Here is a 17386-nt window from a genome sequence, read left to right as displayed (position 1 = left end):
ACCATCTGTACTTTTATTGGACAGTCAAATAATTCCTCTCTGTCTGTCCAAAAACATAATTTGTACACTTTAAGGGAGATACAGGGGAGTTTTTTCAAAAGGGCTCTAATTTTTAAAATTGGTGGTCTAAAATATGACCTAGTAAACATAGGTAGAGATAAGCAAATGTGCTTAGAAAACCATGACTGCCTTCAGAAATTGTTACTACTCATCTGTGTACTAAGTCTTTTTTAAGAGTCACAGGAGGAAATCTGGGAAAATGAAGGGACCAACAAGATGGTATAATCTTCAAGAAGTGGGATGTGGGCACCCTTCTTCCCCTGCGATGAAAGCTACCAATGACTGAGAGTAGGTGATGACAGAAAAATAGCAATCAACTGTAGGGCCATGTTAGTTTTTGTATGTTCACAAAGCTTTGCCATTTGTTTTTTAAACCTAGATGTCAACCATGCACCATACCTCCATTACCCTATATGGGAATCTCAGCGGATTTGTTCTATTTTACAGGTTTTCAGTCTTGATGGGAAAAAGGAGGACAGAGTAGTGATAGTTGTTAAAATACAGTAATAAAGGTTGAGTCTGTCAGAGACAGAACCTAACAATATATGTATATTTAGGAAGTGAAAAGGCAAGATGGAACTGAGCAGGATACTGTGGATAAGGTGACAGACAAGTATCTACAGAGAATCCTAAGATATTTGTCTTCCATTTCATAAAGTGCCCCCCTCACTTCACAATTAAGGAAACCAAAGCGTAATATAATAACAGCAGCTAACGTAATACATCCGTACCATGAGCCAGGAGCTATGTCAAATATTTAAATGCATCATCTCATTTAACTCTCGTAAATAGCTGACAAGGCAAGTATTAATATTTGCATTTTACCGATGAGAAAACTAAAGCTGACAGAGATTAAATAACTTGATCAAGTTTCACAGTAACTAAACAGAAGAGCCAATATATGAACTAAGATCTGTCTGATTTCAAAATCGAGGTTCTTAACCAGGAGGTCAGTAGATCTCAACCCAGACTCCACATTAGAATCACCTGGGAAGCTTTTAAAACCTACTGCTGCTCAGATCCTACCCCAGACAGTTAATCAGAATTTCTTACACATGGCACCCAGACATGGCTGTTCATTTCCAAGCTCTCCTGGGTGATTGTAACATGCAGCCTGGATTGCAAACCACTGCACTATGCTCAGTCTCTTTGCAGTGGCTTTTCCTCTGCCCCACTATGTACTCCTTGCTACGTTCCTTCATCATAACTATCTGGAGAAGTAATATACATGTGGAAATTTTTACAAAGCATTGTCACAGCAGAATATGTTCACAAGTCCAACCAAAGAAAAGCCTGTTCATATCTATCTACAGGCTATGATGAGTGAACACAAAGAAGACTCAAATTTATCACTCTCATCCCCAAAGGGGAAGTATAAGGCTGGCCTTATAAGCCTTTCATACCAAAGTTAATCACTAAAATTTGGAAGGTCCTCCTCTTTTTCCTTCACAAATCCAATAAGAGTAGCTACTAGACCCAAGGGGAAAAGATCCAATTACCACTCCTTTACAATGCTATTTTACTCAGGATCTCAAGACAACCGAAAGTCATTCCAAATAAAGTAGAAGTAAAGAGAAAAAAATGTATGTAGTAAGAAAGTAAGATTTCAAGTCAGAAGTCCTAGGTTTTTGTCTGTACACTGCCACTTTACACTGTACACTGCTGTGAGTTGACCTTTGGTTTTCTTTTCTGTACTTAAGCTACATCTCCCTTAGCGCAGTGATTTTAAAAGTGTGGTCCCCACCAGCATCACCCGGGAACTTGTTAGAAATGCAAATTATCAGTCCCTACCCCTAGACCCAGAATCAGAAACTCTGGGAGTGGGGCCTAGCAGTCTGTGTTTTTAACAAGCCATCCAAGTGATTCTGAACATTTCCAGGTGATTCTGCTGTATCTACTTCTTAGGGTTGTTGTCTAAGGACAAAAGGAGATTGTGCAGGAAGTTGTTGGTTTTTATTGCTACCCGCTTAAGTCAGAAATCTCAAATTCTCTAGCAGAAATAGAGAAATAATGTTATAGAGTACATTAGTTAGATTAATAACCTCATTTCTGAATTTCACTTTGTGTAGACGAGGCATAAGTCAACCAGAGGTTATGCAATTAGCTTGGAGTCAAAGAGAAAGCAAGGAGTAGAGCTGAGAAGGAAACCCCAGAATGAACTTGATTTTAATTCAATCAAACTGTTAAGGTACCAACCACGCACTTTCATCTATAATCACAATGAACCTTTTTATAAACAAGTCTCTATCTCTCAGCTTAAAAAAATATAACAGTAGCTTTTTGGATTTTAAAATGGATTGACTTCTATAATTCTGGGCTAAAGGCAGCTCAGGAAGCAATAAGAAATCACGAGCTTTCTACAGTGAGAAGGTGCAATGCCCCAGACCTCTCTACGTGTGAAGTGGAGACAGTACTCCCCCTTGCTCACCTCACATTTCTGATTATTGCAGTGGTGGAAACCATGAGAAATAAAAGTATGTATCTAGTGGTTGAGTTTTCACTCTGTAATATATATATATACCCATGCTTCTATAATATTATTATTTGGATGCTGTAAAACATAAACTGGATTTCAGGATATGCTTTGGAATGTTTTTTCCCACATCCTCCTATCAGCAGCACTCTATCTTTTTACTGTAATTTATCTGATATAGCTACTAAGATGCTTGATAGTTTTACATGCAAGGGTGCAGAAAAACAAAGAGCAAGGGAATGGGTTGTTAATGAAATTCTCTGATTGTAAAAAGCACTTTGGAATGATCAGGTGGTAAATAATAATAAGAGGAAATAACCTAAAGTGCTTAGATGCCACAGCAACAGTCACTGTAGAAATGCCGAAGAGATCAGACATGAATAGAATTTGCATTTTATGCAGCTTCTGTATATGTATATAGAATATACAGTTGTTAATTTTTCAATAGTGCTGGTAAAATATTGTTTAAAATCTATTCTTACTATCTTATCACTTTAAAAGGCATCATATAGAAGCACCCATGTGTCCTAGTGAAATGGTGACTGTGTGTAAAGAGGCTAGAGAAAGAGTGTCTTTCACATGAAAAAAGATCCCAAATAGAAGGAGAAAATGAAGAAGAGAAAATAGTAACATTATCATAACAGCTATGGAGACATACACAAAGATGATCTCTGAGAAACATCAGGGACAAATGACTCTGTTAATGTGTGGCAGAGGAACTACAATGAAGATATATGGTCTTACACCAAAAATACAGACACGAGCTCTTTCTCTTTGTTGGGCAATTTTTATGGTGGTGGTTGTTTTTAAATGAAAACAGGGAGAGGGGAGTGAGAAGTAAGGTTTTTTTAATTGTTGTTATTGTTGCTGTTTAATTTAGCTATATCACTAACAGAAATTCCATACCAGGTACTTCCAACAGTTGCATGACCTCAGTGCTTATCATGAATTTACCTTCAATTTTCTTGTTACTTTCCCTTATTACTTGTTCATAACCCAATGCCCATTCATTAAGGTATACCAAATGTTTGTCCATGGTTACTCTACTTTTGAAGATTAAGATGAAGAGTTTGAAGAATTGGAGATTCTCTTAGTTACAGGGGAAGATTCTGATTAGAATGCTGAGAAAGCAGAGACCTTAATAAACAATAGAGGACTGAAGATTGAATCAGCCAAAATACACAAAATACACAATTCCCTCCCTTCCTTTTCCCCTTTCCTTTGTGGATCCTTTTGTCTCTAGGATCTTTTCTGTCTCTGGTCATTTAAAAAGCACTTCCAGCTATACTTCAAACACCTCAAATTTCCAACTTGGAAGAAAACAAACTCTCTCATAGAAACTAACTCTGTGTATTCACAAGATTTGCACTTCTTTCTTTCTTTCTTTTTTTTTTTTTTGGTTAAGAAGTGGATTTATTTAGAGAGAAACACACTCCACAAACAGATAGTGGACCATCTCAGAAGGTGAGAAAAGGCCTGCACTTATTTCTGTAATAAGAAAATGGAGAGACAATTACCAACATAAGAAAGGAATAATAATAATAATAATATTAATAATAATGATATTGATACCAGTACTTTGGACTCTAGAGCATGTTTTATCACAAAGATTCACCTGTATTAAGTGAGACTCCAGGACAAGGAGTTCATTAGGCCAAAGTCAGCCTCTCTGGAAAGCTATAAATGCTCCCAGAGCAGACTTTAGTAATGAACGAACACTGGTACTGTAGCATAAAAGCATCTCCCTGTCCCTTGTTCTAAAAGTTAACCATTAAACCATATGTTGTTCATCCTGATTTGGTTTACTCAATTCTAGAAACGTGGACACACTGACCAGATTGCGCTGGGCAACTGAACACTTAGTGAAGGCTTCGTGAAGACAGTGTTCTTTCTTCCCACCAGTCCTACCCAAAGGGCTTCTATTATCAGACTATCAATTCCTTGTTGCTGATGAAGGATGGAAAGTATCATCTTTTGAAGAACAAGTTCTTTCTCTCCCTGAGTTTTCTGGTTTTGGTACATTCAATATTTTAAGTGCTTAATCTCCTCCTCATTCCACCCCTCCCAAACCATTTCCTCTTTTCTAGTTTATTCTTTTAATTATTTACAGACTTGCTTGTCTGGACATTTCATTCTAGTAGAAGTTGGCTGATTTTTTTCAACACCTTTTAGTGGAATGCAATAATAGAAAAATAGAGAGGGAATTGGTCTTTAATGGTATTTTTAGGTTTCATATGTGAAATATAGAGATTTTTTTCCCTTTATTGATTTTTCCTATATACTGTCCACTCTACATCTTGAAATGGCTATAAGGGCGTTTGAACAATTGGTTGTTTATCATTGTTTAAACCTCTTTTTAAAACAGTTTTTGCAAGCCCCATTTTACTCTCTGTTTTAAGGAAGTTTTTGTTTGGTTTCGTTTTCTTTGTGGAGTCATGCTGGCAGAGAAACACAATCTAGAACATTGCTTTTAAATGTGGTATGATTGGGAATATAACCATATTGAATCTATATTCAAAATTTATTAGATTGAGCCATGTGCAGCTAAAAGGAAAAAGAGGTCGTAAGTCTTTAATATTTTTCACAAATACGAGCAACAAGGGATGCGAATGTTAAAATTCATCAAGCACAACACGATACCCCACTGTTGGAAAGACATTTTCTCTTGTCCAAAATTCATTTGGGGGGGCAAGGAGTTGGGACATTTACATGTGGGATTTTCCTCCATATTTTTGACAATGAGTATCTGGGAATGTGTCTTGATATCTATGTAATATTATATTTGTGAAAATGATACATTATAGGTTAGAAACAGCATGACAGGAAGTTCATTTTGAATGCAACTAAGAATAGGAAATTTTCCTATGCTAACTTTCTGGAGCTGTTCATTTTCACTTATATTCCCTGGACTCTATGCTTTACAGAAAAGAACAAAAGTTGAAGAACTTGGGGATAAAGAAAAAGGATGAAGATAGCCCATGGTATTCAGATTTGCAAAAAATAATGGCAATATTTATTTGTTTAAAAGACAGGATTTGGGGCTGAGTTTTAGAGTGCTTTTTTGATAAATGTACAATAAAGCCTTCTGAATCTTCAAAAAGTGAAAGAGTGAAACATCTACCCTACTTTAAATTTAGAGTGATAAATAATAGTGTAGACATACATCAAAATTGGCAACAGTCAGAATTCGAGAGAAGGAAATTGAACATTCATTGTGACTGGAGGAAGGGTGAGCATGAGAGATGCAGCCCAAGAAAAGCACTCATGATGTGTAATCCAAAACCCAGCATCATACATAAGGTTTTTATATTTTTCTTCTCAGGGGAATATTTGAAGAACGATGGTTCCAGGGTTCTTGTTATAGTTGTTCTTTTCTTTTTTTAGCTAAAATTTCACTCTGAATTCTAGGGAAATTTCCAGAGTTCCTCTTGGAGGTTTTGACCCAAATGAAGTAAGTGGTTGTGGCAAAGAGACAAATTAAGCCAACCTACACTAACGTCCAAGTCCTTGCTCAAAGCAAAGTCTTGGGATCTGGGCTGCAAACTGGCAAACTCAATGGTCCAACTGCAGAAGGGCAAATACTAAGTAGTACCCTGGAAAATAAAGATTCTCAATCTTGGTAGGAGGGTAGTCCTACCACTGCTTTACTGTATGTGCACACTGTAGCTAAATTATATATCTCTATTTTAAGTTACCCTGCAGAAAAGACAATATGCTGTCTGTTTGGTATACATTTTCCAAACTGTAAACCATAAAGTGCTATGTAAAAGTAAAGTGGTATTGATTAAAGCCTCATAAGAGAAATATATAGATTGATGATGAAGGATTAAAAATGCATTACGTGTGTGCTTTATAAAACTACTAAATACTACTAGTACTACTACTAACAATTCTTCAGAAATTTGGCGGGAGAAAAAAGATATACAGAATACATTTGCTGAGAAAAATCATCACGTTTTAATTTTGGAGAAAAAGACCAGGAGAAGTCACAGAAGGCTTTTGATGGGAGGTCTGAAACCCCTCATCTATGAACCACCCATTTTAAGCTCCAATTTATTCAGAACTAATAATAACCTGTCTCCTGAAAGCAAAGGGATCAGTAAAGAAAGTTGCCTACACTAGTGCTTCAGAATTCTGGAGACCTAGTGAATCCATAGCCTGAGGCTCATATTTCTATAAAAATGATAACAGTTAAATCTCATCATCACTTTGTTTGCTTTGAGGAAATTGGCTATGCACCCAATTAAATTATACTACAAACTTCCTTCCCACTACAAATAATGTAAATATATAACCAGGCACAAAAATGTGGTAAAGGAGAAAGGATGAGTTTTAAAGTCTTAGAACCTTGGGTTTGCATCCTCTTTGTACCCCTTAACAAGTCACTTAAACTCTCTAGGTCAAAGTTTTCTCATCTATTAAGTGAAGATAATGGTACCTAGCTCACCGGATTGTTTCAAGAATTAAATGTAAAATTCTTGGTGCAGAGAGGTCACTCAATAAATGGCAGCCAAATCACTGTCTGCAGTAAAATCCAGATATAACATATTTTGCCTGGACTGTTGCTCTGTGTGGTAGGTCTGGTATCCAAGCTACAAAATCCATTAAGCCAAAATAATTTGGTCATTTTAGCAATGCATTTAAGAGATATTTTTAAATGACATTTCCCCAAAGTCAAGCTAGCTTATGGTTATATGGAATTGCTGTATTTAAGAGGGAGCTTTATTCAGTTCATAAAACAGTGTATCTAGTGTTGTTCCCCAAATCTCGGATTGTAAGGACCTTCCACCAAAGAGGATAAGAGTGACATTTAGAAAAACAAGTTTTAAAAAAACTGTAGTAGGAAATGAATGTAGATTATCCAGATGACAGGAAGTGCCCCAAGTCAAAGCAACACGGAGAAGAAATATGTCCTGCAGATGAAGAAGAATTGAATGACACTTTAAACACTCCAGAGAGGTGGAGTAAAGATCAATACCAAGCCCTAGAAGCCTGTAGGTTAAAAAGTGATTGAAACTCTGACTCTAAGGTGAGAGGTAAAGAAAGATTCAAGAATACTTATCAGTGGGAAGAAAAGCAGTGAGAGCAAAATTCCTAGGAACCAAGAAGCATTCAGTAATAAAATCCTTAAAAGTGGTATGCTCACTCCAAGATGGTGCTAGCTTCAGAAAATACAAATATTGATGGGTTAAATCAGGACTGGAGAAAATATAAAACCAAATATGGGCAGCTCTGAGGGAAAAAAAAAATAGGCAGCTTGGGACTCAACTGTCATCACAATTCATTTGTGTTTCACATCCCACTGTTTGTGACATTAACAGAATTTTGAATTTAGCGATGAGCTATTTTTGTATTGTGAATCTCTGCAGCCATTTTCCATATGTAGCTACCACTGAAACTAGAAATAATAGCCCTATTATCTTTAAAATACTTCCAATTAATACTATGCAAATTAGGGGTCACCTAAGAGTTTCTCAAATTAATTCACTTTTTCTATCATTTGAAGTGGAGTGTTAGCCCTGCTCTTTATTTGCATTAAGTCCAAATTATCTGACTGTTGGTAACAGATCCTTTGGTGGCTTTTGCTTTTATTGCCATTTCTCAAAAGATAAAGTTAGTTTTAGATTTTTGAATTTTATCTTCTTTAACTAAAATAAATAAAGCAAATCTTTTCATAAAGGCATTTAAATATGTAAACTTTACATGTAACGCTCCTATGGTGTGACAAATATTAAGCAAGGCAATCAGGTATTAGTATTTATTATATTGGAATGTATATACCAATTTACATGAATCATATCTATATTTGGATATATAATGGGCTTATATTCATTGTACACAGTGCTTTTCTATCTTATTATTGTTATTGCCATTGTTAAGGGATATCATTCATCGAGTATCTATTATGCCCCAAGAACTCTTCTAGGCACTATACAAACATATCGTGCAATGAGGGCATTATTGCTCCATTTTCTGTTTAAGGACTTAGGCACAAGAAATAAGGCATCCATGATCACATAATTTGTAAATGGTGGAGGTGATAACCAAATACATGGCTGTGCAACTACAAAGTCTACATTCTTTTCACTATATAGTGCTGCCATTCATACTGAGGCAAGCCTACTATTTTAAAAACTTAATGTAATATGTTGTAAAAATTCCACACAACTGATTTTTTCTAATATATTGTTATTCTTTTGTGTAATCTTTCTCTTAAAATCACTTACACTTCTACAGAACATCTACAATGATGTTCACATGCTTTTTCTTGTAAATTCTAAATCAATTCAAAAATTATTTAAGCATCTAACATGTAGCACTGCCAGGCTAGATATCTTTGTTCACTATTACGTTAAAATACAGATCTTGACAATGTAGAAGCCTCTGCTTCCTGAAGGTGCCTCTTTAGGTCAATTTATATTTCTAATCATTTTCAGTCACTGATGGTATAGAACATTAGGGCTTTGGATTTAAAAGTCCCTTTTAATAAAACAACCTAGTTAACCACAAATTGTTGAAACAAAATCTGTAACATGAAGGGCATTTAAGGCAGATTTAAACATCATTTCCATTTAGAAACAGAAAATTAGTCTGCATAATGTCATTTATCTACCGAGCTAAATTATAATTTTCAGCTATAAATCCAGATTCTTAATGTGTGTTGCAAAGATGATATCTCTGACCCACCCTCAGTAGGAAGCGTGTTTTGAGTTGTTTTGTCAGTAGTGACAATGGAGTTGCTTTGGACAAAATATGTTTTCGGCAAGTTTCCTTGGTAATGAAAATAACTGTAATAGTAATAATAATAACAGTAATCAGCATCATAATAATGATAACACTTACCGAATACTTTACTATGTGCCAAGTACTGTGATTAGCACTTTACATGCATTATCTTAATTATTTCTCAAAATATCTCATGAGATATGTACTGTTAATAATCCAGTTTAACAAAGAAGGACACTGAGACACAGAGAGGCCAAATAAGTTGCCCAAGATCACATAGACAGAGAAGAAGCAGAGCCAATGAATCTGACTTTCACACCTGTATCAGGTGGGGGTGATAGCAGGTGCTATGATGTTTGTTCCAGAGAATGCTCATATGTGCTCTTCTATCTACATCAGCTCCAGTTGGGGCCCAGCTGGTTTGTAAGCCCAAATCTGAAGACAGCTAACAGGAGTCAAAGTTTGAGTTGCTTCTATTCATATTGCCTGCTAATTAAAATGTTCCCTTCCGAGAAGACAGTGGCTGGCTGGCATAACCCTAGAACATAATACATGCTCAAAAAGTATCTTATGAATGTTAACAATGGTTTCTCAAGTGCTGAGTTAACTGGTCCACACACCCCCTTTTTTTTAAAGAATAGGTTGTCCTATTGTCTAAAATACTTTCACCATGGACACATACTATTTAGGTGATCAGGTGAAAAATTAGAAGTTTACTTTAAAAAATCCTTTTTGTTTTGTTTTACTCTGAGTTTGTTAGTCTCAGTTAAAACCTGACCCCCTCTGGGAAACCTTTCTTGTTGCCTATGCTCTGATCTATTCTAGGGCAGTACCCCTTCCTGTGCCCTTTAGAACATTATCAAAGCCACATACTATTGTTAATTGCTTGTCTTCTTTACCTTTATTCACTTGAAGATTGACCCTATAGCTTATCTAGGTCTTAGACGCCTGGGTATACTGAGTACCTAGCATTCAGTTCATTAAACAATGAAAAACAAAACCCAGGACACACACACACACACACACACACACACAAATAAGCAAAAAGATGAAAAAGAAGGATTTTGTAGTTGACTGTGCACACATTTTGGTCCTTGCAGGTGGCTTGTCTTCCCCTTACATTATGTGCAGGTCCCCATGAAAAAGGGCTTCCCACAATAAGGAGAGTCCTGAATTGACTGGTTTGTTCCCCAGAGTTCATAAATCCATCAAGAAATATATATATTTATACACACACACACACACACACATGCACACACACATACACAGACACATACACATTATGAAATAACATGAATATATCTGGAAGTCATGGAGAGTACAGTAGACAATGTCTCAAAAATGAAGCATATATTTATATTTCTATTACTTTACATTTTATATTTAGTAATTTTATTCCCTTTCTAACCCTAATACATTATATACCCTAATATAAATTTCATGAAAGTAGAAACTTTATTCATCACTCTATCCCTAGTTCCTAGAAGAAACCATGGCACTAAATACGTAATAAATACATGTTAAAAAGAAGGGAAGGAAAGGAAAAAGGGATATAGAAGGTCTCACAATATTTCTCATATTGTTCTGGAAATAATAAAGGGGAGGGTGTCTCCAGTACTTTTCCAGGAAAATATGAATCATCAATGAAATTGCAAGCTCATCCTGTTCCTCAGACGAGCTACCAAATTCCTTTATGCACAAAATGTCTCTTCTAGCCTGCTGACACCAATTTCTGGCACTCACGGGACTTGGGAGCAGGGTACTAGGCAGGAGCAACTCAAGTTCCTCCATATTTTGCCCTACCTGACAAGTAGGGAGGATGCTGCCATAGGCTGCAGCATTTCCTATAGGTGAGCTGCCCAGAGGGGCAGTGGAAAAGGACATATAAGTCTTCATAATGTTAGGAGCATTGACTTACACATTTCTCTCCTCCTCTCAAAAGGAATCCTGGTAACAAATCACTGATTGATGATAAGAGAAATGGAATTGGAAGTTCCCCATGATACCTCCCATTCCAGTCTTGGGGGATGCGGTCTCCTGCAGAGGGGAAGGAGGAACCCACAATGGTTTCTTACGTTTTGACACATCCAAATTGTAGCAGGGTCCTGTTATGTGAAATTTCGACCAAGTATAAACTCATACTGATATAATACAATGGAAATCTTCAGGTTACTCAAGGGAAGATTATGTGGCAATTCGTACTTACTTTAGTACAGAGAAGACAATATCCTAGTAGTAATAAATTATCCTAGAATATGCATTTTTTTCAGACCATGGACGGACTTGTTCTTTTTCATCTTTGTATCTCTAGTACCCAGACGCAACATATGACTTAGCACATAGTAGTTTTCAGTAAATGATAGCTAAAAAATTTAAGAACATCTTCCTGTAATGGTGAGATATGGCTTGAAGGGTTCAAACAAATGCAGAATGTTCTTCTAAACTTGATCTTTCCAGTCTCATGAGCAGGCAATCATCACTTATTACTGATATGCATTAGTGTTTTGGTCAGTGTTAATATAATAAGCCCTCATCAACTATGGTGTGGAAATCCTACCATTTTATGTTCATATACTAGAAATTTTAAAGTCATGATCTTGAAATAGTGGTTTTCAAACTTTAGTGTACATAACTAACCTAGGTAGCTTCCTAAATAGCAGAGCCTCAGACTCTATTCTCAGAGCTTCTAATTCAGAAATTCTGGAATGGGGCCCAGGGATCTTCATTTTGACAAACATCCTAGGTAACTCTGATACAGGTGGTCCTTGGACTACCTACTATGGGTTGGGCTACAAAGGTAATGTGAAAAGAAATCTTTATGCTTCACCTTTTCAATATGGAGAAAAGACTAGCTCATTCAATGAGACTTAACCATCAAAATTACCTGTGGAAAGACCAGGCAGTTTGCTAAGACTTTTGAAAATGAACGAAGGGAGGATGCAAGGGCAAGGATCATTATATTCAAGACAGAAAGGGTCTTTTTTACAACTTCACAAAGACTGATAGTGTGCTTAAAGTAAAAGTAGGAGAAGAATGGCAGCAGTGCAGCAATGTTTCATTAACAATTTAGGGAAGCAATGTTGATTCAACAGGTCTATTTGATAAAATGTGTTTTAATGGCTATTCTAAAAGTGGATGCCTTCTAAATCTTTGATTTACTGTTAAACTATATAAGTATATATATATTTACATGAAATAATTTTAAAAATTTCCTCCTTAAATCTCTATCTTCCATAATATCTTGGTCTTGCCAACGTAATTGCACTAATTGAAGCTTCCCCCTCCTCCACCCAAGAAACTTCTCCCCTGGGACTGAAAGGAGATTACTGCAGTGTACTCCTCCAGACATGTCCCATGGAAGGTATAGCTGCTGATTCTGTCCTGACCTCTAGGTCTCTGCAGCCTATAATTATTTTCAATGGGAGTTGTCTTAGCAGTGAGTTCTCTAAATATTCAGAGTCTGTCATTCTTCAAGAACTTAACAATGAATGATGGAAATTTTAAAATTATTCTTATGAATGTTGTAAATTGCATAACTTGTCATGGTTTTCTCTTTGACTTGACTGCATGAAGGTTTAAAGGCAAATGTATAGCACTTCACCAAATGTAGTTTGTGTACCAGCTTCACTCTTGACTCCTTTTTATATCTTTGCTCTTGTTTATTGTTTTGGTTTTTTTTGTTTGCCCTTCTTATCTACTTTTAATTCATGTATTTCACTGTATACTTGTTTCTTTTTCTTTGTCAGCCATTTTAATTCCCTTTTTGGAACTAGGTGGCAGAAATAAATGAGGAAAACAAAACAATACAAAAAGTGTGTGTGTGTGTGTGTGTGTGTGTATGTGTATTAGATACATATATATCAAACTCACCTAAAATATAAAATAAAAACTAATCTCCTAAAATAATGGAAATATTTTGTAGTCTTTGGGCTAATAGATTCATTTGATTATTTGCAGGACTGCAGTTTAGGGAGGCATAAAATTAAAATACCACTATGAGAATAGCCATATGAAATTGAACATAGGTATTTTCGGCACCAGATCATTAATTCTGACATCCTTCAGTTCTGAAAGCCAACTATAGCTGTGTTAAAATCTGTGCCTTCAGTCTTTTAGACTGACTGTATAAAAAAAAAAAAAAAAAAGACCATCTCCTAGGCTTAATCAGTCTAACAAAGTGTGCGATTCTAAAAATATTTATTCTTTTAAAAATTATATATGTGTGCATATATTATTATTATATTATTATATATGCATATATTATTTACTTATATGTATTTTGCATACATATATATATATCTTAGAATCTTCAACCAAACTCTTCAGTCCTTTGACTCCATTATTATTTTCTCTCAAATAATTTTCATTAAGCAACAAAGAGTGATAAGTCATCTCAACAATTAAAGCTTATATTCAAGTTGGGTTTAGTCTATTTTCTGCATTTCCTCTGATAATGATCCAGCTAGACTGATTCTAGTAAAAAGTCAGGTTAAGTTAAAAGAACTCTAATTGGGCACTAGACATCTTAACAATGATACTCGTGTTAATTTGTCCTTATCTAAGCACCTTGGGCTGAAATATTATTGTGTTTGGGACCCAAATATGACTTTTGTTCTTGTATTAATTTCTGGACCTTATATCCTTTCAGATACCAAAGGAATATAGTACCATGCTGGAATAATGCCAAGTTATGCTTGTTTTTTTCTTTTCCCCCCCATCATGGGCAACCAATAGTTGATTCATACTTCCATTACATCACAGCTGGATTACAGATGTGCTCTTTAGTCTGACCTCCGCATGTCTCTTGCAACTCATTTGTAGATAGTCCAGAAGCTAGCAGCTGGATTTCATTTTTGTTCCAGCAGTCACCATTTTACAATGTTTCTCCAATTCACTGTGAGTTTCACTATTGACAAGTCAATCCAAAACTCCAAAAGGCATTTAAACATAGTGAGTTAAATCAGAGAGAAAATACTACCATTAACTTGCCATAGGTTCATGTCACTCAACTACATTTTGCCACCACTCCCCATACATCAAAAGGGTGTAATGGTACAATTCTCCCACAGAAGACTAATGAAATACTTAGCAAAAGTAAGTGGTTACAAAAAACTTTTAAAAATATAAGTGCTGTGTTTTTTTTTAATCTTGCATAGAACTCTGGTTCAATTTTTTAGCATTTCCAAGTCCTCATAATTCTGTCGTATTCATAATAAAGCAGGCAGATGGTTTAGTCTTTGAACATATGCTTTAAATGCCCCCTTTGAAAATAATGGGCCAAATTGTGCCCTCAAATAATCACAAGAAACTTTAAGGAGGCTGCCTCTTGAAATCTGAGGACAGAATGTTATCCAGTGGGAATTAAACCTTTAAAAAATATATTTTTAAAACTTTCTTCTGAGCTCTATTCTACATATTAAGGGAAGCCAGCCATTTTTTAATAAAATAGGATATAGTAAGGAAAAATCTTAACCAGCACAATATTGCATGGTTCAAGGAACAGATAAGAAGGTAAAATATGTTTTTTATATTTATATTTTAAAATCCTGATTGTCTAAAACCTTATGAGAGTTGTCTGATTTAATTTTGAGTGATTGCCAGACTTTCCATTTTTATTATTATTCCTATTATTATTACTATCATGTAGATGTTTTATTGTTAAAGCACTTTGCAATTATTAATTAATTTAGTTTAAATTATGTTTATGCCTTTGTTTTAAATCCATGTTATTCATAGTTATTATAATCCTAAAATGCTATTTCGCCAGCCAATTACTCTCATTTCAAAAACAGTTTGTTGTTGATGAAAGCACATTTTCACAGAATATGAAATTCATCCTCAGTGGATATATGTGTTTTGATAATATTGTTCACATAACCTAGCTGTACTTAGCAGTATACCTCTGTTTCTATATGTCAACATTTCAGACATAGAATGAGCCTTTATTTCCACACTCATATTTTTATGTATTTAAATTTGCTTTTGAAAAAGTCTCTAATCTAGTCTCACTTATCTTACAATGTCCACAGAACTCAGTAGTTTGATTAATACGTCAGCTAAAAAGACCACACAATTGACAATAAGGACACTTTGGTTATTAAAGAAGCCCGGAGTTTAAGGAACTATTCCAGAACTGTAACGTCCCTTTAGAAACTCTGAACAAGGACTAGCTCGGTGCTAATGTAAAACAGAGTTTACTTTGAAAAATAAACGCAATAGTTGTACCCAAATGTGTTCAGAACACTGTTAAGACAGGTCATAATTAACAATATTGAGAATAACTGAAGAGCCTTAAATCAAGCAATAATTTCACATAAATACCCACAAATATCTGAGCAAAGTTTATAACTATTTTTGGGGGCAAAACATTAACATACTCTTCTGCTAATAAAGACACAAAGTAACTCTGAGAAAACCTCCCTCCTCATTTCTCTAACTTTCACAATAAATGCAGCACTGAAACTGAATTCTCAGTCAACGTAGAAATATGCCGAGCAGTATTCCAATAAACAACAAATTGATTTTTAAAAAACCACCAGATTAAAAATTTCCCCCTTTCTCTTGCTTCACTTTGTTGTTTCACTTTCCATGCACACACAATCACACTTACCTGCACAAGTCTGAAACATCAGCCTATGTAATTTTTTTGAAATGTACTCTGTACCGATGCATTTTTCTGTGTTTCTTTCTAACCCTCGGGAATGTTAAGAATTTAGGAAGAGAGCCACAGCTTAAGAGAGCAATTATTTGCCAGTAAATACTCAATTTGCTTGTCCTGTGATTTTTCTTCTAACTTGCATATTCAATAATCCGTCCCTGACTGCGTCACGAGCACAAAAAGTCTTTTCTCCAAAGGAGAACACTTTCGCCAATCAACCTTCAGCCATGCCAGGGCACAGCTCGTCAGGGTGATTTGTTAGCTTTAATTAATAATTCCTCACGCTGGCCACTTTAACAAATAATGCGGTGAGACTGGGACGCTAGATGGCTATGATTCAGGCCAATAAAACTACAGTGGAAAAGAGGTGGGGAGGGGTGGGGGGGAATTCAGATGCCGTTTATAAACACCTCTAATCATACTCTTTCAGTTTACAATATAGAGGACATCTCTGCTGAATTACCACGTTATGTCCACCAATTTGTATTCAGATGGGAGCCATATGTTCCTCCACTTTATCTGCTAAGGCCTCCTCGGTGCCAACACAGTTATCGGGCAGACAACATTTACAAAAGCGGTCTCTAGCCTCCAGATTGCAAAAGTTTACTGCAGGGTGAAGTTGAGAAATCAGACATATACGCCACTTCTCAGTGAGCCTGTGTAACGACAGAGAGACTCTACAGAGGTAACAATTATGAGTGTCAGATTTGCTCTCATCTGCTGTCTGATACTGGGGATTTCATTTAGTCTTTTTGTTTTTTTATTTTTTAAATCTCATACCTCATCTTCAAAACAGTTAACAATAATGGCTGATTTATTCATGCATTCCACAAACATTTACTGAGTCCCAACTATATGCCAAGCACTGTATTAAATGCTGAGAACTGCTTTTGAAAGTAAGACTTTTCCAGTTAACTGACACAATCCATGTATTTATTATATAACATAAGATTATGTACTTGAGCAAAGCCACCAAACCGGCAGCGTGTGAATAAAACTAAGGATTCATAACACTGTATGGTCCAGTCAAACAATCAGTACTTGACAGCACACTTGAGTCCATGTGCAAAAGTGATGCTCAAAGTAAAAACAAAGAATAAGAAAAGGTAAAAAAAAAAAAAAAATTTTTTTTTCAAAGATTAGAAAGTTTCCCTAAAGGTGACTAGAACATTGAGAAATATATCAATCTATTCATAAGCAGTGTTAAAAGGTTCATAAGCACTTAAGGAACATGCAAAGTTATAGGGCATTTTATTCATGCCTTGATCTAATATGTGTGTGTGTGTGTGTGTGTGTGTGTGTTAGACTGCAAGTTCATTAATTTATTGGGTATATATTTATTGAGCACCTACTCTGTCCTAGGAACCGAATAATACTATGTATCAAGAGATAAATAAAGCACTATCCTCATCTTCAAGAAGCTCACAATTTAGCCACCAGATACAAAAAGGGAAAACCTAAACAGAAAA

At 35.6% G+C, this 17386-nt stretch overlaps 1 protein-coding gene across 34 annotated transcripts in view; it reads right to left on the bottom strand.

The window, feature by feature from the left end:
- ZBTB20 (zinc finger and BTB domain containing 20) overlaps positions 1 to 17386 on the bottom strand; it is an 802591-nt gene that overhangs the window by 400399 nt on the left and 384806 nt on the right. The window contains exon 1 of one of the 34 annotated variants that reach the window (XM_067034575.1): positions 15870 to 16251. The exons of 32 other annotated variants lie outside the window; for them this stretch is intronic. The gene's annotated coding sequence lies outside the window, so the exon portion shown is untranslated. Of the gene's footprint in view, positions 1 to 15869; positions 16252 to 17386 lie in introns of those variants that run through there. One more of the 34 variants, XM_067034602.1, reaches the window with a different exon arrangement.

This window comes from Kogia breviceps, chromosome 5 (assembly GCF_026419965.1).
Source record: "Kogia breviceps isolate mKogBre1 chromosome 5, mKogBre1 haplotype 1, whole genome shotgun sequence".
In the NCBI taxonomy this organism is placed as follows: domain Eukaryota; kingdom Metazoa; phylum Chordata; class Mammalia; order Artiodactyla; family Physeteridae; genus Kogia; species Kogia breviceps.
The sequence above is the reverse complement of the archived record's forward strand: the minus strand, read 5'-3'. Positions and strand labels throughout refer to the sequence as shown.